Source organism: Maniola hyperantus, chromosome 21 (assembly GCF_902806685.2).
Source record: "Maniola hyperantus chromosome 21, iAphHyp1.2, whole genome shotgun sequence".
Classification (NCBI taxonomy): domain Eukaryota; kingdom Metazoa; phylum Arthropoda; class Insecta; order Lepidoptera; family Nymphalidae; genus Maniola; species Maniola hyperantus.
The window spans coordinates 1,397,632-1,419,404 of record NC_048556.1 but is presented as its reverse complement, the minus strand read 5'-3'; positions in this window follow the sequence as shown (position 1 = coordinate 1,419,404).

The following is a 21,773-nucleotide window of genomic DNA, read 5'->3' as shown; positions in this document are numbered from 1 at the left end:
ATCTGACTAGTTTTGGCATCCGTGACTGTGTAGCTAGTGGCTAGGTTTGCGCAAGGAAACTGTACCAATCAGTAGGTATATTGAACCGGATCTTTTGGTGGAACCGACACCCTCCGATGGATGGCTGGTTTCCCCAGAACATTCGGTAAACTGTGTATTTAAATCCTTGGATATCTCAGCCATATCTTAATAAATAAAAAATTTAAATCGGTACAGAAATCTGGGAGAAATTCATTGAAATGACATAAGTATACATTTATCTGCACTTCGTATATAAGGACGATACCTACGTCTATTATACAGGGTGGCCGGGGATGTGACGTCTAAAAGAAAAATTTAGCTACGTTATATTAAGGGGTATCCAAATCACCCCTATGTATGTTCAGCGATTTTTAGTAGTTTAGGCGATATAAATTTTTTAATGATTTTTTCATAACTTTCATCCGTCAGTCGTTTTTATTTTTTGTCTCTTTCTGTAGAACGTTTTCTGACATATTTTTTTGTGGTAATTAGTAAAAACAAACTTAACTATCGTCTCAAAAATTACGGGTTACCTAGGCATTATGCAACATGACTAAAATTTTATCGAAAGTTCAAAATTATTGTTCGAGCGCAGTAGTCACAAAACTTCAAGACTTGAAAATCAAGGTAGGGTAGCTATTTAAAGCTAAATATAACGATTTTTTTGTTAGCAACGTTTAGAGACAAGGTTCAAAACCAACGTGGATCGAATACAGAATATTTGACAGTCTTCTTTTTATATATATTACTAGCCTTCAACTATCTCCGCATTATTGCCTTTCTTATTAAACCAGTTTGGGGGACATTAGTTTCAAAGTTTATAAAGGACATAATGATGTTTCATAGTTAGGACGAGGCGCGGCGCGTCCGCGTCGGTGGCCGGTCGCTCCGTGTCTACTGCTCACTGCTCACTGCTCACTGCTCACTGCTCACTGCTCACTGCTCACTGCTCACTGCTCACTCCTCCGCCCAACGAGTCTAGGTGCACTCTGCAGTCTGCACTGAAACGATAACTACCGATATCGAATAACATAGGTACATTAAATAATATAAAGTATAAATAGTTTGACATCCTAACCGGAAACGTATGACTCACTCGTATACTTATTATAAAGAGAATGTCACTTTCATTAGTTTTCCGGCGCACGTACCTAGTACCTACCTGCCAACTAAGTATGTTATAGTGATTATGTGATTGTGATGCGAAGCACATCCTGTGCCTTCACAAGAACAGCGGCAAATGTACTCCAGGAAGTGTATGATTAGGAAACGCCTACATACTTTATTTATTATTAATTAATGTAGAAATTTATTAAAATATTTGAATACAAAAGATAAACGCACTTACAAATAAATGTTTGAGGTTAATTGGACCTAATTATGGCAGCATGTGGCAAGTTACATTGTATCTATTTGTAGAAAGTGAGACTTGTGATTGCGCATGGTTCAGGTTCAAACTTCAAATAACTAAATCGAATCTAATTGTTGTCATTATGACAATTAGGTATGATTCAAAGCTGAATAACAATAATATTATTATATCATGTTCCTTTTTTTGATGCTATTAAACCGTTTTTAACAACGTTAACAAACAAACAAACAAAAACTTGACAACTTAAAAACTTGTAGCAATTAAGGGCCTACTTTTATTTCTCAAATCCATGGGGCCTACTTTGTAATAGCCAAATAATATTTGTTTAAAGAATAAATCTGATGTTTTTACAGTTTTCATGAAAATCTGCCACGATGTCTTTATTCGTCAGTTTAAGTTTATCTAAAATGTCTCTCTCTCCATAGGTATAAATAGGTATAAATAGCTATAAATAGGTATAAATTAGCAATTAAGGATGTATTATCAAATTCTGCCTACTTATAGTTTGTACTTTAGTCGATTTTAGTTTGTTCCGTGTTCCATAAGTTACCTACCTAGTTAGTGATTTTATACTCTGTGCCTAGTTTTTCATATGCGTACTATGTCCGTGTGTTGTGGATATGTGGATTATTATTATAAGTGTTAATTTCTCATTGGAGACTGCTTTGGTTTAAGTGTTTTTATAATATATATACTATCTTTATTTCTCATTGTAACTGTTTGTCTCTACAAAATAAATTAAATTAAATTAAAAAAAGATTAAATTATTACTTCCTAAGCCCCTGCTGAAAAATCAAACCTTAAATAACATTAAAATAATTAAATAATGACGGAATTTTAAAAATTATTGTAACACATCAAAACAAAAGATATTCGTATTTGATGGACTATAATATTGTTTGAGCGATTGACAACATCGACTGATTGACAAAGAAGTTAAATAAGAGACGAAAAGCAAGATCTGACGGTACGGAACCCACACAATCTCTTCAGCTCGCCTTATCTGTGAGCATTTCGTAAGCATCTAAGTATAATATCCTAATTCTAGATACAAGCATCGTGACGGATCCCTCACTACTTTATCGCTAGTTTTTACTTAGTTGAGGAGCAACGACGTGAAAACGAAGCCAAGGCTCGTGAAAAGTATACAGCCTAGTTACTGCAGGCCTTCACCCCGCGCCGTGCAGGCTGCACTGCAGCTGCAGACTCTAGTCGAAGCGTACGCGGAGACGCAGGTGACGCGGCACAGCAGAGTACAAATTTTGTAGGGTAGGGCAGTTGAGGCAACATTGCCTGATTTGATTGATTTGAAATCAGGTCCGTTGACACAGACTGCGACTTGCGAGCGTATGCTGCGACGCAGCTGAGTGACACAGACTCGCAGAGTCAGGAGCTGGATTGCGGGAACGTCACAGCTACAGTGACGTCACAGCGCAGTCGACTCTAATCGGCTGACACTCCCTTGCAGTTGGTGACAATGTATTGTTAAAGCAACAACATTCATGACAGCTGTTCAGATAGAAGAGCTCTGATTTCTTTTCTCGATAGAATTTTGTGCTTTACGTAGTAGAGCAGATAGAGATTAACATACAATGGAAAATTTATAAATTTCATTTCGTTTCACTTCCAATGTGACTCGAAATCAATATGGGGATGAATTTTCAAAAATCCTTTCTCAGTACTATCTACGTTATACAAGCAAGTCATACCCAAAATTTCCAACTTCTAAACGTAAAGCTGACCCCACCTGACCCCCGGTGACACTTGGTCGGTTGAGCAACCTCCTCAGCCTCCCTCGACCCCGCGCCCAGTCCGTCTGTCTGTCTGTCTGTCGTGCCGCAGACGTCGCGCTGTTGTAGAACAGCGATCTTGTGAAACCACTCAACCGTGCCAGTATTAATTGAATTACCTACTTATCAAAAGTATATTTAGACTTTAGATACAAAGGTTGTTTCTTCGACCGTACGATTACCTAGATATAATCTGTACCTAATTTGAACAGGAAGTTTAAAACTGTAAGACCTCTTCAAAATTGATTTAAAATTAGTACTTTATAACTAAACTTGGAAATTGCAAAACTAGTACAACAATAGTTACCTACATTAATATTGTTCAGAATTCATTTTTAACTAGCGAAGGTTTAAGCGATAAATTGCATGATGTCTGGAAAATAGTGTCAATACACGTGATTAGGTAATGTGATAGGAGACGCGGCAACACGCCTCCATTGCTCTCCGACACTCCGACACTCCGACACTCCGACACTCCGACACTCCGACACTCCGACACTCCGACACTCCGACACTCCGACACTCCGACACTCCGACACTCCGACACTCCGACACTCCGACACTCCGACACTCCGACACTCCGACACTCCGACACTCCGACACTCCGACACTCCGACACTCCGACACTCCGACACTCCGACACAACTACATAATGAAGACGAATCGCATTATGTAACAGATTCATGCACGACATACATAGTACATGGGCTCGAACCATTGACCTCTACTGCTGACACAAGTACGCTGGACCTGCGATAGCCGACCTAAAATCGAATTGCTTTAAAAACTTGAAGCAATTCGATTTTCGCTATTTTGACGCTGCTAGCAATAGTGAGCGTGCTTGGAACTTATTGATAGTGATGAGCCACTCGTCAACCTATGTTAATTACCAGCACGCTCGGTAGGTCGCTTCGAGTCAGCACAAAAATAACTGCCATTATGTATGGCCCAGCTCTTCCAGCGCACTTGTCCATATCTGTCTACTTCAGAGGCTTAAAATATGGTGTGAACTCAACTCAGCATGTTGAGATTACGTATGTAGTCGTACGATCGTCGATCATAGTCTTTATACATAGATGTATTGATATGTATGGTATATAGGAAACCTACTGACGGACATATTCTATAATGAACATACTAGTTGTGAGGTCAAATTACATAATTTTAGGTCAAAATTGATTTCGTGATTTACAATTTGAATTTCATAAGGCTCCATTTGATGCTAAAGCAATTTGGAAGCTTGTGTTGACGTCAAACTAGATTAAGTTTATTTTTCGTAGTTTGTGACCTAATAATATGATGTTAGTTGCACAGTACCGACGTGTTGGCCGGGACCTCCTCACCCCCGCACTCTTCAGACGACTTGCGCCCATTGATTGATTTCCATAATATATTTTATAAAGTAATTAAAACCAAAGTAAATAAATCAAAAGGCCTTAGCCGGACCTTTACAAATTACTTCGAATCATGTTGGTAATTTTAAAAAGGACGTATTTATCTATTTAGTTTTTCGCTTATTTAGTTACTTACTTACTTTCGATCAATTAGGTAAGTAGGTACAATAATAATTTTCAATGAATAAATTATTATTTTTTTCTAGTTTAAAAATATGTAAAGATCTAGTTTAAAAAAATATTAACATAGATTTCAAAATATACCTAAATTCATGAACAAAATAATTAATTTCAGATGAGGGCATTCGTGCGCGTTGATGTCTACAGCACTGCAGCACTATCATGATCTTTTGATGGCCGAAACAAAATAGTTTTATTTATTTATTTTAATAAAATTCAGGTTATTATCTTTAACTTGAACCTTAAACTAAATTGAAAATAGGTTCTTAATTTCATTAGACTTTGCATAATATAATATCGTCAATATGTTAACGACGCAAGGGTGAAAGGCGAAAGAGCGTAAGTTCAATCCTCTCAGTTGTCGCCACTGTCGCGTCGCTCCCACTGATAACGTTGAGTGTACACTATCGCGGTACATTTCCAAACCAACCATACATTATTTCAAAACTTACGACCTTATGAGGTTTTAAAATACAGTTTGACAGTATTAGCATTGGATTAGTACCACTTCGTCATTGAGAGATAGATTTGGGGCACTGCGTGATGAAGTTTATTCAGTGACTGTCAGTTCATAGCAACGGTCACAGAAATCATATCTATTTTGCTAATTACTTAGAAAGGGAAGAGGAAGAGTATTAAATAATGCTTACTTATTACTTAATCTTATTACGAATGAATTTTTTTAATGACTACTTTTACAAAAGGGGCCGAAATAGAGGTCCAAACGAAGTGAAGTTTCTAAATCTAAACCAAATGGGAAACATTTTTATTTGTACATACTAAACTAAATCACTACCCATATTATAAATGCGAAAGTGTGTTTGTTTGTTGGTTTATTGGTTTGTCCTTCAATCATGTCACTAACGGAGCAACAGATTGACCTGATTTCTTGCATGCATATAGTTGAAAACCCGGAAAGTGACACAGGCAGTTTTATCTCAGAAAATCGAATAGTTCCCACGGACTTTTTAAAAGCCTAAATCCACGCGGACTAAGTCGCGGGCATCAGCTAGTTGATTATATTAACTGCGTTGAACCAACGTACACCCACAAAGCTCGTCACTCGTAATTGCGACTTGCCAGCTCCTTATCGACGCAAGTTGATATCACAGAGGAAGGATCCAGAGCCTTGGTGACACTTGCCTACTTACGGCGAACACAGACAGACGACTCCTAGTGTGCTGGTGGTGTGGCGGTGCCCTAGGGAGGGTGTTACATGTAACGTGATCACATTCCAGGATGTGAGATACAATGTGTAACGAGGAGAGATCAGTGTCCGCTCAAATTGGCTAGATGAGCGGCTTGTACGGTGTAATTTACTCCGAGATAAACAAATTATATTATAGTTATGCCAAGTCGGTTAATTTGCAAATTAAATTAGCTACGGCCCAGATATGCGATGGAGTATGTAATCACAAAGAAGCGCTTTTTATGTTTAACTTGTAACCTATTTAGTGGCAAGTAAATTGACAATGAATAGAGATTTTTACATGCCAATAGTCAGATCATAAAATGGTTTTTGACTACTTTTGTTCTCGATGTAAAGCTCTACCTTGCAGTGAGTACGTACTACGTCATTTGTTAAATTGTGGAAATATAAATCAGTGCAGCATTGACATTTAAAAGTTTAAACAATAATTGTGTGTACGAAGTAAAATGTGAACCACATTTACATAATGTTCTATTTCCACATGGCATTGTGTCGTGCAAATATGTAATGTAAATGTAAACTAGCTTGTGTCCGCGGCTTCAGCCACTTTCTTAGTAAGGTTTGTGTTATGGCGTGCACCTACACATACAACACATACAACACATACAACACATACAACACATACAACACATACAACACATACAACAGTTCAATTGTTAAGTTTATAAGCCTAGTGGTTCGACTGAAGTGTTCGTAAGATCGGTATATCAACACCAATTACTGGCTACTTTTATTGAATTTGTATTTTATTAAAATACTGATGTGTTTGTATTTAAATAGGAAAGTAAATTTTGCCGTCCAAGGTTGATATTATTAATGTTCTTTTGACTCGTAGGCAATTTCAATAAAAAGGTGTAAATTGACTCATATAAGTGTACGTAATTCAAACCGACACTGAAGTAGAGTCGGACTTTGTCCGCCAGGAGGAGCCACACGTATCCTTAATAAGTTACATAAAATGAAAAAAATGAAAAACTTTTTTTAAGCCAAAGCTACCTAATACTAATCGTCAGAAATTTTCAGTGGTAGGAACTATAACCCACACACAAATGTATTTGTATCAATTCAATTAGTCAGCTGTCAGACATTCGAAAGTAGCCAAAAAATCTGTCACCTATTTCGAAGAAATGACTACATACGAACAACTTCACAAAATATAAGTTTGTAGGTATTTATACATTTTTATGTAAATTTTAACCAAATGTTTTGGCCAAGTTTAAGCTCTTCTTTGCAGAATCTGCTTTCGGAACTACTTAGTGGTAGAGTGGACCTACCACCATCTTAGTGGTAGAGTGGACCTACCACCATCTTAGTGGTAGAGTGGACCTACCACCATCTTAGTGGTAGAGTTGACCGACCACCATCTTACGCGCCTGCGGTAAACCTATATCAATACATATTTAGATTGTATGTCCTCACTGGCAGCTGGCAGCTGGCAGCTGGCAGCTGGCAGCGACTATGTAGATGTATGAACGCAACAAAGTGAGAAGCTTGACGTCGACCGACTGATCGTCGTTGGGGGCCGATGTCAGTCATTGCAGCACAACAAATATCTCACCAGTCTGCACACTGTCTGTTTGTCACGATGTCAGTCACTGGATTGGATTGGATTGGATGATACTGTTTAGCAGTAGGTATATAATACCGACACTGTCTCTTTATGTAAAAGTTGCGTCGATTTGTACAACGACCGCTAATGTTATGTCATCATCATCAACCGATACACGTCCACAGCTGGACATAGGTCTCTTGTAGGGACTTCCACACGCCACGGTCTTGCGCCGCCTGACACCAGCGGCTCCCTGCGACTCGTCTGATGTCATCCGTCCACCTAGTGGGGGGGGTCTTCCAACGCTGCGCCTTTCGGTGCGAGGTCGCCATTCCAGCACCTTGGGACCCCAACATCTATCGGTTTTTCGAACTGTGTGCCCTTGCCGTTGCCACTTCCGATTCGCAACCCGTTGAGCTACGTCGGTTACTCTAGTTCTCCTACGGATCTCCACATTTCTGATTTGATCACGTAGAGAAACTCAAAATTTGATGTAAGAATTGCAATCGAAAAACCACCAAAATCTTTGATAGGTACATCGAAGTTAATAAGCATACAAGAAAATACATGAATAATGTTAAAAATTATAATCAAACATAGCTAGCTTTGTTCTTCTTCATTCCGGCTTCTTCTCAGTATTGAGACGCAGGTGTCTCCAGGACTCGAGCAGACCGACCGGCGACCCGCAGGTCCCAGCTCGCTGGTGTCGGTCCGGGCTAGGTGACGGTGCTACAGCACGGCGCGGCGGCGGCGGCGGCGGGAGGGCCGTGGGGTGGTGCGAGCCGCTCGCCGGCGCCGGCGGCTGGCCGCACTCCGCGATCCGCGCCCGCCTCGCTCGCACGCGTCCTCCTCGCTCGCAGCGCAGCCCGGTATGTACGCGCCTTGCACAAGCCGCCGACGCTCTGCCGCCGCCCGCCGTTGCTGCACGATATTATCGTGTCGACACTATTTCGATAGTGCAATTTGCCGGATTGTTGGTGTGCAGAGCCTCGGCGGAACTTACGCCAGCGATCTACATTTTAGTGAATTTTACTTTGTGATTATGAAGTTATTTGCGATCGGTGCCCGGTGGAGTGTTTCCGAGGAAATCGAATCGAAGGTCGGCCGAGCCCTTTCACGCGAGGGCGGTTTCTGTCGCCGACCAAAATAGCGCCAAACGAGCGCCAGTCGAGCTATCGAGTTTTTGTCGCCTGTGATTTTATCCGCTAAATCCTTGCTGTTCTAAATTTGTTCTCATTTTTTGTGTCATTGCTAAATTCGAGCTTAAAGTGATTCGTGTTTTTATCGTTCCGCTCCGCCCGGCCACCGATCGCAAATTTCAAATTTTCAGGTCAGTTTTTCATCGAGGGTCGAAGGTCAAGGTCGCGAGACCTAGATGAAGAGGTCACGCCCCCTCGACCTCGGGTCATTTGATCGAATTTAAATTAACCAAATTTATTTTTTAACGGCTTTTAAGTGTTTTATAGATAGTGTGCTATGCCTATTCCTCGTGCTTCTCCTAGTACTTAACTAATAATTGAATGTAGGAACGTGTAAAAACCAAGCAATCAGTTTCATCGATTAGAAGACAATAGGCAATGATTTTCGTGGAATCGCATGAGCACGCCGAGCCGCGGCGGCGCGCGGCGTGCGGCGTGCGGCGTGCGGCGTGCGGCGTGCGGCGCGCGGTGCGGTCCGAGAGCCGCGACCAATGCAAGTGATTAGACGCGGCGGGGTCAAGGCCGCGCAATATGAAACTATTGATTGGCGGAACGTTCGATCCGTCGAAAGTTGTCGCTGTCGCAACCCGCGCCGCAGCGCCCGGGGGTGCGGGGCGCGGGGCGCGGGGGGCTACTAGACTCTCCTACCTATTACGTGAAGGCGACAAAATTAATCAAACTAACTTTAGTGTAATAACTTCAATTCTGTAAAAAGAACTCAGTGTGAAGCATTTTACATAATGATTTAAAAAGACCTGCAGTTGTTTCACAATTTATTCAAAAGTATGCTATTGAAATTGCGCCCCGATTTCTGACATAATTGACCAAATTCGTCAAACAAGTTTGGGCAATCCGTGTCACCCGTTACAGCCGTAGCGAGTAGCCGCGCGTCTGTCGTGTTACTTTCGTTCGAGTGTCCCGCTTCCATCGGACATAACATAACATAACGGAGAACGCTCGGAGCCGCATTACGTCGCTTACGTAACGCGTGTCGCGTGACGCGTGACGCGTGACGCGTGACCGACTGACCGCGAGTGACGCGCGCCGCACAAACAAAACAACGTGTCCGAACGCGCTGGCAGAGGACGTGGCCTGCTCCAGATCTCATTGTAAATATCATCATTTCGTACTTATAATATTAAGTCCGTGTACGGCGGGAGGCAAAGTGTACAACTTTCATTTGACAAATGAAGATCCAGCCACAGGCTGTTCGGGAGGTTAGTGGTTCGATCCCGGGCATACACCTCTAAATTTTCGGAATTTTGTGTTTAGCAGTGAAATATTGCTTTAATTGGGAAGGAAACCGTAGTGAGAAAACCTACATGCCTGAGAGTATTCCATAAAGTTCTCGAAGGTGTTAGGTAAGGTCACTGTGGCTTCGTCGGTCTGCCTGTCAGGAAGTCGGCGAAAGGTTGATCGTGATGAAGAAACGCCACTTCTGTATACTCCCGAGGAGTACAAAGTCCATAGCGTGACATCACGTTGAGGAAAATGAAAACAGCAGTCTACACTCGAGCGTGTCGTGTCGGTGTCAACAAATCGAAGTAAACAGCAACACTGTCGGACGTCGGTCTCGACGTGAAGCGGGCCCGCAGCGTCGCGTCGCGTCGCGCAAATACAGATTAATTTCCGAGTTATGTAAGCGCACCTTTCTATGCGCGTTTGATATTCAATTAGACCGCGAGTAAACAAACAAACGCGAGCCTTACGCAAACGCCGCTGTAGCTACATGGTAGGTAGGTAGGTAGGTAGGTAGGTAGGTACTTGTCTGCAGTAAGAATGCGTGTTGCAACGCGCGGCGGGGCACTGTATCACACGTGTCGACGCTCGATACCGAGTGTTGCGACACGACACAAGCTGCTCGTTGTTCCTCAGCAGCAGCTCATGTCGCCTCGCTGCCACGACCCCGCCGCACGAGGCAATACCGTGCAGGTACGCGCCAGGTTCCCTGCGTCATATTCGAGACAATTTACTAAAAAACGTAGTTTAGAACAAAACCTACTCAGTTAAACAAAAACTGGCCATGAAATGAACGCCGGATATCAGTTCTGTCGGCGTAGGGCATGTAACACGAGACACAAAAACCTAAAACTAAACTCTTTGTTACAGTTCAGAATCGACTTAATTATTCCATTTGAAAGTTTCGTTTGCGGAAACCTTACAACATCACTTAAGTTTGGGTTGTTAAACTCTTATGTCATTGGTAATTTAAGTTTAGCAGTTAAGGGCTTCGTTGGTACAGGCCTAGGGATAGAGTATTCGGCTTCGAGGTTTCGGGTTCGAACTCCGAATCCTGGGTCTAGTAAAAAGTTTCTTGAGAAATTAGCTGTAGCAGGTGGAAGTAGTATAGTGGGCGGTGTTACACCCCGTGCCTCGTACGGCTCGTACCATGCTGCGTGCCTCCCGCGGCTCGTACCATGCTGCGTGCCTCCCGCGGCTCGTACCATGCTGCGTGCCTCCCGCGGCTCGTACCATGCAGCGTGCCTCCCGCGGCTCGTACCATGCTGCGTGCCTCCCGCGGCTCGTACCATGCTGCGTGCCTCCCGCGGCTCGTACCATGCTGCGTGCCTCCCGCGGCTCGTACCATGCAGCGTGCCTCCCGCGGCTCGTACCATGCTGCGTGCCTCCCGCGGCTCGGGGCGGAGGGAACAGAGAGTGCGCACTAAATAGTCTCCTGCGTAGTTGTCTAGATCCTGTTGAGATTGAGTGTCGCGGTGAGTGCGCAGGCTCCTCCAGCGCGCGTCACGTTGGCCGTTGCCGATGCGTGGTGATCGCTCCCACCAACACCTGCCCGACACCAACAGCCGCCAGGGACAGGAGCAGCTGGCCGGGATGTGTTTCCCTCCGTGAACACTAGGTTCATGCAATGGCGCATGGCAGTGACCGCTGCTGTGTGAGAGCGCAGCCGCAGCCTCTCGGTAGGGCCTACACGCATCGGTTTGGATTGGGTTAGTTTCGTTTTGAATGCGCGAAATGTCCACGACACTTGTGTGTTACTCGCGCCTGTTGCGGTACTAAGCATTAACTATGAGTGGTCGAGCGTCTCCCTGTTTAGTGATTAGCGGCGCGCTCCGCCGCAGCCCCCGCGGCTGATGTGGCAAGCGCACGCGACGCGCATGGCGAGCACGTCGCCTCAAGCCTCAGGCCCGAGGCCACAGAGGACCTCGTAGCTCGGAGCTTCCTCTGATATGACACTCATCAACTCAGCGTTAGTAGGTGCACATCTATTTCCATCGACCGTGACATACGTTTTATTTTTATTAACATCCTGGCTGAACTACCCGCCTTCGCTCGGGGACTGAAAATCCTTTCTTACTCACGTTCACGTTACGAGGAAAACTGGGAAACCTTTCCAAATTCAGCACTGTGACTTGTACGTTGATATGTCAATAATTTCGTTTCTCCTTTAATGGAAAAATAGATCTACATAGTTATTGGCATCTCCCGCAGCGCCACAAATTATTATCTTCGTGTTTTCAAAACAAAAGTTGGGTAAGTATGGTAGTTCGAGTGGATCTGAGAGCTTGCCACGCTCCTGCCTATTCCTGATACAAGCTTTTTGCTAAATTGGAGGAAAATAGAGTCAATAAAAGATAACATGTATTCAATTATTCAATAACAGCACTACAATTTGTCATGGGTCATGGATGGCATACAAAGTAATAATATAATGTGTGACGTATAGATACAATATAATGTGTGACGTATAGATACAATATAATGTGTGACGTATAGATACAATATAATGTAGGTCGCTGTTGTCAGATGATAGCTTTTGTAACTCTATTTGTTATCTAAATGCATTTGAATGTTGCTCAGATCTGAGATGCATTTGTATGATCATCGTTGCATCAAGTCATTCCAATAAATATGAGTAAGATGACAACTCGATGCGAAGGAGAGCCGTTTGCCGAATACCAAGTAGCTCTACCTTTTGTTCAATACCGAATAAATCAATTAATTTTGCAACTTATTTACATAATGCAGCATATACATACATACACTAGATAGGTATATCGTGTTATAGTTTTCAAGGATTATACCGACGGTTTTAAAATAACAAATATTTTATCAACCGTTCAACCGATTTTGACGAAATTTGGTACAGATATAGCTTGCATCCCGGGGAAGGACATAGACTCCTTTTTATCCCAGAAAATCAAAGAGTTTCCTCGGGATTTTTAAAAACTTAAATTCACGCGGACGAAGTCGCGGGCATCATCTAGTTACTTATATAATTGAATGTGTCCGGATTTAGTATTCGTAACATTGCCCCGCTGGCAACCTGTTTCCTACCAAAGGTTTGCCGATATACCTATCGCATCGCAAATCTAAATTTGTTCTTATTGTAGGGATTCCGACTTGAATTCAGTTGGACCGTTTTTCTGAAAATACGTTCAATAAATGTTACAAACTAACTGATGTCCCGAATATTGTACTTTGATGTGAAAACTTCACGCAAGTGTCAACAGTAACTCCAAATACAATAAGAATTATATTTGTTAGATTCTGCTCGTGGCTCCCTCCGCGGAGATTATACAAATTTCAAATCCCTATTTTAGCCCATTACGCGTTGAATTTTCAAAAATCCTTTCTTAGCGGGCGTTAAATTTCATATTTTAGTATGAGAGAGAGACCCATATCGTATTTTCATGACATAACGCTCTCCGACGCTCTTATGGACGGCTCGATGTGAAGTCCGGCATCGAGACTGGCATATTTAAATGACCCACAGTTAGATTGCAAGGTGATACAAAGTAGTGCTTATGTAGATCAAAGGTATAGATTTTTTGTAAACTTTTGTGGGGTTAAAAAAATATACTGGAAAATAATCGCTAAGATATTTCTGGTACCTCTTTTTTATTTTTTATCTGCTCTTAGATTGTGATCTTAAAAAAATAAAGCTAAGATTTTTTTTAGTATAGGTATATAAGCGTAAAGTATAGTGTTTGCTGTTTGCTGTGTATATACAAACAACAAACTAGCGCGTTGTATATATGTTATGTGTTAGCAGACGAGGGTCAATATTGTGCTTGCTATTGTAACTGCGCCTTCTGTTTACTGCAGTGTACTGCACGGGCCCAGCTGCACAGCGGCCGATTAAAGTTAGCGTTTGACCACCAAAATACTGGAAACTGTGGAATCTACTCACTTCGGCGGTGTTCCCACTACATTATAACATACAGTTGTTCACGGCGCGGACCGACCACGCCAGCTCGGTGTACAATATAGTCTGGCGGGTACTACTGTAGGGCGCGCTGCACGTGGCGCGGGCGTTAGCCAAGCCGCTAAAGTTACAACACGTTCAACTGACTGTTTACTGCAGCCTGTGAAAGTACTATCTAGTGAAGTGATACGACTGGTTGCTTGTAATTGTTATTTTGTAACGCAAATTGTAGCACTTCGCTTCTGCCGCACGGGATGTGGCCATTCGTTGTAACATTCATTATAATATCGAATCAATAACTTTTACAGCTTTGAACTAATACAAACATGGTAGTTTTAGATTGGCGTGATATTTTGCGTGGGTCGTTTAAAAGCTGAATTGAAAGTGATGGATCTAGACAACTTAGTTTTCCCAACAGGCAAAGAATTCGTCTTGGATTTTCGAAAACCCAAATCCACGCGAACTAAATCACGTGCATCATCTGTTTTTTTAATATTTTTATTTCAGTAGATCAAATTAGAATAATAAATATAACTAAAGAAAAGTATTAGTTTTAACTATACTCTCACTGACACACCTAACACATTTTTTCATTTATCATGCTGCCGCACTGTTTAATATGACATAAGTGATCTCATAATGTAAAACAGTTTGAATATCAATATTTCGAGTGCATAATGTTACTGTCAATGACAGCGTGACCCCCAGGCCCCGACAGTTGGTTTCGCAAGCGAGGACACACTCTTGACCCCCGCCCGTCCCCGCGCGCCCCGCCCGCCCCGCCCGCCCCGCCCGCCCCGCCCGCCCCGAAAGGCCCGCCCGGCCCGCAGGCTCGAGTGCTGTTGTAACTGGGCTAACAGTCAAATTTTCAGGGTGATATTCGTTTCGATCGGAGGCTGTAGTGAAACTTTTCATGTTAACATCAATTTTCGTAAATATGAACGAACAAGCTCGGAACCGTCCCTTTAAGGTAAAATAAAACTCAGGACAAAGTTCACAAAAATATATGCGTTGATAGATCAGTCAGTCAGTCAGTCAGTCAGCTTTTCTTTTTATATATATATATAGATTATTACAGCTAATTACAAATAGTGCGTGCCTGTTCAAGGCATAATGTGGGAGGGCTGACTACTCCTATAATATAATATAATAATTATAATAATATAATATAGCCTTTATTTCCCAATAAGTAAATGTAACAAAACACTTAAGTACACTTTTCTTAAACATAGTTAATACTTAATTCTATTTCATTCGATATTATGCTTAACTAAGTAGGTAATTCAATCAACTTTTCACATTTCAACATACATAACTACATAATAATAAATTGTTGTGATATAGATATACAATAGGTACCTATACATTAAGTTTATAATATTTGTCTTATTAGTATTCAGTAGGTAAGTACTAGGTATTTCATTTAGTTACAAATTACAATAGCTATGGTAGGTATGACTACTCCTAGGGCTAACTAACTCATTCAGAGTCAACTTAAAACTAATTTCCTCTCTACTATTTTTTTAGTTGTGTTGTTGTCATGTAATGTTGTAATGTTGTAATGACCTGGTCAAATATTTTTCCACATTTCGTCAGATATTTCCGGTTAAGGTTTTCGTAAGATATTCGTAGGTATCTACCTATTGTCTTGTGCAATGATTTTACTGTCACTATTAATTCGAAAAGTTTACGAAAATGTTATTTTTTTAATTTAAACTAGGTTTTTGAAAAAATATAGTTGTTTTTTCGTGGTTTGACATTAAATTAAAATGTAGATAACTGGTATATACCTACCACGATCAAGATGATGATGTTGAGTCGATATTTGGAGCCAATTGCGTGAGGGCGGGTCAGGGAGGGCGCCGCGCTGCGAGACATGAAGTCCGTTTGTTACCGTTATTTACATTATATTATTATGTCATTCATCCACGAAATAAATCTACAATTATAGCATAATATAGTTAATTGTCGACCTCCACATATGACATAGTAGTCATCATAGTGGCGTGTGTTGTGCTCGCTCCTCGTTGCAGCAACGCTGACCCCCGACCCGCTCTTTGCAGTGAAGCAACCATCGACCCCACGTCACATTTTAGTTTTACGACTATGCTTTGTACTCGTACCATTTGACGAGAGCCTCTCAGTCCGTCAGTCCCTCCGCATTCGTTGACAAACATCTAAAAGCCTGTCACTTCGTAAATCTAAATAATTTAACACGTACCTATGTTATATTTCACATGAAAATAATAGAGCAAGCTAAAATATCTTATGAATAATCGTATTGAGAGGACGTTGGTAAAAATGTTAAATTGCGTGCCCTATTCCAAAGTTATTCATATTTTGAATATATTGGAATCTCTTGTTAGTTGTTATCTACTCACCCGTCGTACATCTGCCGAGTTGCGTGTTTCGTCTGCCATCGCGTTGACGTACCAACAGATAATATCGTAGTCAAGGCTAAGGAAAAACGCTGTTTACATACAACAATAAACTATGTCATTATATTTCCATTTTATGTAGGTACCTAGCGAATAAACTCTGTTTATGTTTCAATATATTCATGGTAATGATATCTACTTATAAAATATCAGTGTTTTGCCTGTAGACGTCCACTGTTGGGCATAAGCATTCCCTAAGAAGCACCACATCTACCACTCGCTTTGTGCAAGAATGAGCCAGCCCCTGTCACTAGATGAGGCAATAAACTGCGGTGAAATATCTCGTAACAGTTTGCGAGCCCTCAAACTCCGTGGCCCCAGTCTCTACCGACAGCGGACGAATCGATTGTCACAACATGGCTTCTTCTTCCACTCGCTATTGTCATCCGTCAACACATTATCCACGCCTGTTACAAACATACATGAATAAATGCTTCATTGATAACTACGCTCACACGTGACTCAATGAGCGTAACACGACAGTCGACGCGTAGGAGTGTAGTAGAGTAGGTACGAGCTACCCACTAGGTACACTATGTATGTACATAGGTATGAACGAACGCATCAAATTGTCATTGTTGATTTGGAACCGGTTCTGAGCGAACTTGAACTTGCGAACAATGGTGAGGAAGCCTCTCGGAGTCTCCGCCGACGACACACAACACACAACACACAACACACAACACACAACACACAACACACTGAGGAATGGTCTCGTGGGAGCTAGGCTCACACTAATATGCTTATTATTATAATATGAGAAAAATATACAATGTAAAGTAATATAATATGCGTTAGGTTAATCATTCACTCATTCTCGGTAGGAACGGCGTTCCGAACCAGTGGTAGATGCATCTGACGATTCAAAAATACTTGTAAAAGTTTGATTGCAAAAAAAAAAAAAAAATTCAACAAAGTTAAACTCTAAAACATACTTACTGCCGCGATTTATAAACATCATCATTATCATAATGAACCCACCACCAGACCGCTCCGAGTGCGAAGGGTAGGGTTCCATATAGGGTTCCAATATACCACCAAGAAAAAGCTGATCACCAAACACGTTGATTAATAAATATTTTAAAAATGTACGCGATTAAACTGATTGATCATTTAGATTACTTTTTCTTTCAGTTGTGCAATTAAACGTATTTCCATTCTAGCATATTACTATGAAGTTACACTTTTCATTACATTTTATTTCCTTTTACGGGTAACATTTTATATGAATCGATTGAATAATCACGACGAAAATTTGAACACAGTTTAAAAACACTTTATTAATCCTACAGACCTCCTGTATTGTGTTTTGTTGAACCCGAAGACTCCAAATTCAAAGCAGCAAATTTTAAAACAAAGCTAGTCATTTGAGCAAAGCAAGAAACTGTTCAGTCCTAAACTCTGACCTGTTGGGTGCAGATGTAAACATGACATATATACCCACGTAGCTATAATATAAATATACTAACTACTTAGCCGCGTTACAATCGCCAATGATCACAATTCCTTCAGCAGTATGTTTACATACAGGCTTTATATCTAGATGTAGCACTTCAGTCTATTAACTATGGAAACCTCAGTCTCATAAAGACTCAACATAAGGAAATAAGTTGTTGTATCTATAGCATTATGTAATGTTTCACAAGGCGCTACACCGAGGTTGTATGTTTACTCTATAAATTAACAAATAATTCCATCTTAGATATCTGATCTAAGTAATATAGCTCAATTAAGAACTAAGCAATCACGATCAGACGCGCCGCGTTACAGTGTAAGCAAAGAGGCTCTTAATTCTCTACCAGTAGGCTCGAGCACTGGTGTTTAACGAGGCTCTATATCTAGGCTGTATCTTCGGCTGAGATCAGCTGCGAGTGACGCAACGAAGCGGGCAGTGTTGCATAAATACTTTACCTGCGATACTTTATACTGCCTAGATTGTGTCTAGGAAATATTAAACTAGTACATAAAACAAATGTGTAACCTGACCTAACATTTCATATTATGTACTTACCTAGATTTTACAGGAACACATGAATATTGAATAGTCTATCTTGAAATTATTCAAACTAAAATATTATTATAGACCAAGTTATAGTTAACTACGATTTGAATATTTATCTAAACTACAATGTTATGTTTATGTTCTTAGCTAAAAGCTTATCCTTATTGCTTACCCTATAACGCAGTATGAAATACAATAAATAGAAAATATAATATTACAAATAAATTTTTTAAAACCCATTTCCCCGAACTGTTTGTTTATTAATTCGCGTCAGAAAACATAACAAATCGCAACGCGAAGGTGTATAAAGTTTCACGTAATACAATATCAGCTGTTACAGGAGCGTATACAATATACATAGCTGCTGTATCCAATCATTTATATCTGTATTGTTTTAATGTTAGTAATCTCACAACTACCTACAGACTGCACTAGAAGAGTAGTTATTATTCCGTAAGGCCCTGCTCAATGTAAACTTTAGAATGATGAATCTTAAAGGTTTAAAGAGATTACAAAAACTGTCGTCAGGCAAGCGACAGCGCAGCGTGCACGTCACTTGTAGGAGACAGGAGTAGGTAGTTATGAACAAAATCAAAGCACTTCTAATTTAACTTAAATTTCACTATAAATTTGCTAAGTATGTCCTATATCCTATGACCCTTAGAATGTACCTGCGTGAGTATAGTCGGTTCAGACAAAGTAATTAACGTTACATTCGTGTACATTTGCATCTCTCGCGTACATTCGAATATTCGTCACGGATAAAAAAAAATCAAAGCAATATGTTTTTAACATCATGATAAAAACTCATAGAATTGCATAATATTATTATATCAACTATGGCAATATCAGATACGCCGTCGGTAGATGGCACTGCATCAGTTTTTGCAGCGGATGGCGCTCGAAGTAACAAGCTATCAAACAGCACACACCTACTTAGCACATATTCCGTGGAGCGAAATAATCCCAATTAAAATGAAGCAAGCACAGCATGGAACAAAAACGACTGAAGGTAACTTCAGTTTAATTAAGCAAGGTTGCGCCGCAAAAAACAACACTTTGGCTCCTGACATAAGTCAGTCAGTTTAAACTGATGGACGCGATAACGAAACGCGAGGCAGCCTGCTGACCGCTGGCCGCTGACCGCTGGCGAGGCGGACAGGGGGCGAGGCAGGTTACTTACGGACAAAAACTTCGTCGTCAACGTCTTTAATGTGTTAGTGTGTTTAAGAGCGGCTTAGATGTTATCTTAGCTTAGTAGCAGTAATAGCCTCAGTGGCAGTGATAGCCGTGATAGTGAGGTCGGGGGTTCGATCCCGGGCACGCATCTCTAAATTTTATTTGCATATTAAGGAATTAGTTAAATATCACTTGCTACGGAAAAGCAAACGTTTCTCAGTTTCACAGGGTATTTTGTAGTTCTAATTAAGTATCTACGTCTTATGAAAATGGAATAAAATCGCTTCAGCATTTTTAGAGTTTAGCATTTTTGCAATATTATTTGAATTACTTTATACCTGCTACGTACAGCTAATGTAATAAAAACACATTTTCTTTAATATTTTTTGAGCATAAGGGTAAAAAATATATAGTATCGGGAATCTACACTCGTAAACATTGGAGCGCGTGCGCGCGCGCCGCGTTACGTCATAGCGTTGCGTCACGATCACTTTCCCGCACGCACACGCCGACAGCCTCGCACACACACGCGCGCGCGCGTCCAGCACACTGACACACAAACACCGATGCATAATGAGCCAAATATCATAACTCTAATCACATTTACATAAATGCCTTCTTATTCCATTACATAACTAGGTATATTATTTATGCAAAGCTATTTTTTTAAAGCTGTTGATAATTTAATTCACCAAAATGAGGGCAAAAAATTGCTATTATCTAGATTGTAATTAACTATGTTGATTACTTACTTGAAATATTTTTGTTAAAGCGCGTAAAATTTTAATTGGAGGTCACGCACAGGTTCTATAAAAACTTTGTAGTCATTTTATACTTTGTAATTTATAACAAGTTAGCAAATAATATAACTAAGTAAGTAATAAACGAGTAAGGAATTTTTCAAACTTATTTGCATTTTTGATTTTTACTTTCATGTATATGATAGGAATCCCATCACATCATAATCCTAACAAGGGATGCATCATTTACTTAACGTGTTGTACAATTTGTTAGCTTTCTAAAACAAATATATTTTTTTGTACGTACGATTAACTCAAGCCTGTTTCGGCACACAAATTAGATTTCCCGCAAATAAGCCGAAAGAATTACTATTATTACTATAGGTACTTAGGTTTATAATATGTTTTGTGCAAGACAAACTTGTACTGAGCTGGGTTTTGTCTACTGGAATATGCAAAAAATAATAATAATTGTACATTTTTCAGTTTGATATCTCTCATGGATCTCTCTTGAGTCTATGTGTACTAAACTCATAAAAGGCCTAATTAAGCTTTATAGCAGTTAGCTCGTTCGAAGTCCACTGTTCATTAAATGTTCTTCTTTTATCATAACTGTATGATGAAAAAAAAAAATACTGCGTCTAGCTAGTAAGGAAGTTATGATGATTGTTACTGCAACAATCGCAACAGTTGTTGTAATATTTTGTTGCTAAAGCATATTAGCCAATGGCTACAGATTAGCAGCTGTTAGGAAATGATTGTGGGTATCACATTCACATAACTGTCGAATTTTGGTATTGAGTCTGCAGGAATTCGTTAACAAACGATAAATAACTTAAAACTATACTATCGCGGTTACTATACAACTGACGAATTTCTTAGTGACAAGGTGGCATGGAAACGACTGACTTTGCATTCAGCAGCCCACAAGGCAAAAGGTGTATTATGTATTGCGTATATTTTACATAAGTATTATAATATTTTTTAAAGAGTGAGTTTCTTGCTGATTCTTCTCACTAGAACCTGCTTTCCGAACCGGTGGTAGTGTTGACATATCGTAAGTGACACAGGCAAATAAATTCAAATAGACAACATACAGCCGGTGAAGTGAACGACACAAACACCGTTGGCAGTCGGCACATCAGACTCGTGGTAGTAGTGATGACTGTGATGCAGACACTGTCGGTATCAAGGAACCGGTAACTGTTGTCCGCGGCACCAGCACGGAGCGGTGCACACAGCGCCGCGAGACTCGTGACGCGAACTATTCCATCGATAGAGTATCGACGTACAAACATCCTTGCCTCCGTACCCCAAGTCCATGTTGTAATGGATTAACTGAATATTACTAGATTGTGCCCGCAACTTCTTCGTTACTCCGTTGCAGTGATATGTTAGTTTGTCTTTCAACAAACCAACAAACAAACAAACACATTTCCAAGTATATAATATTAGTAGGTACAATCCTGAGTGCCTCTGTACAAATGTTGCCCGTCTCTACTGTACCCACATGTCTCTGCTCTCTACATTTA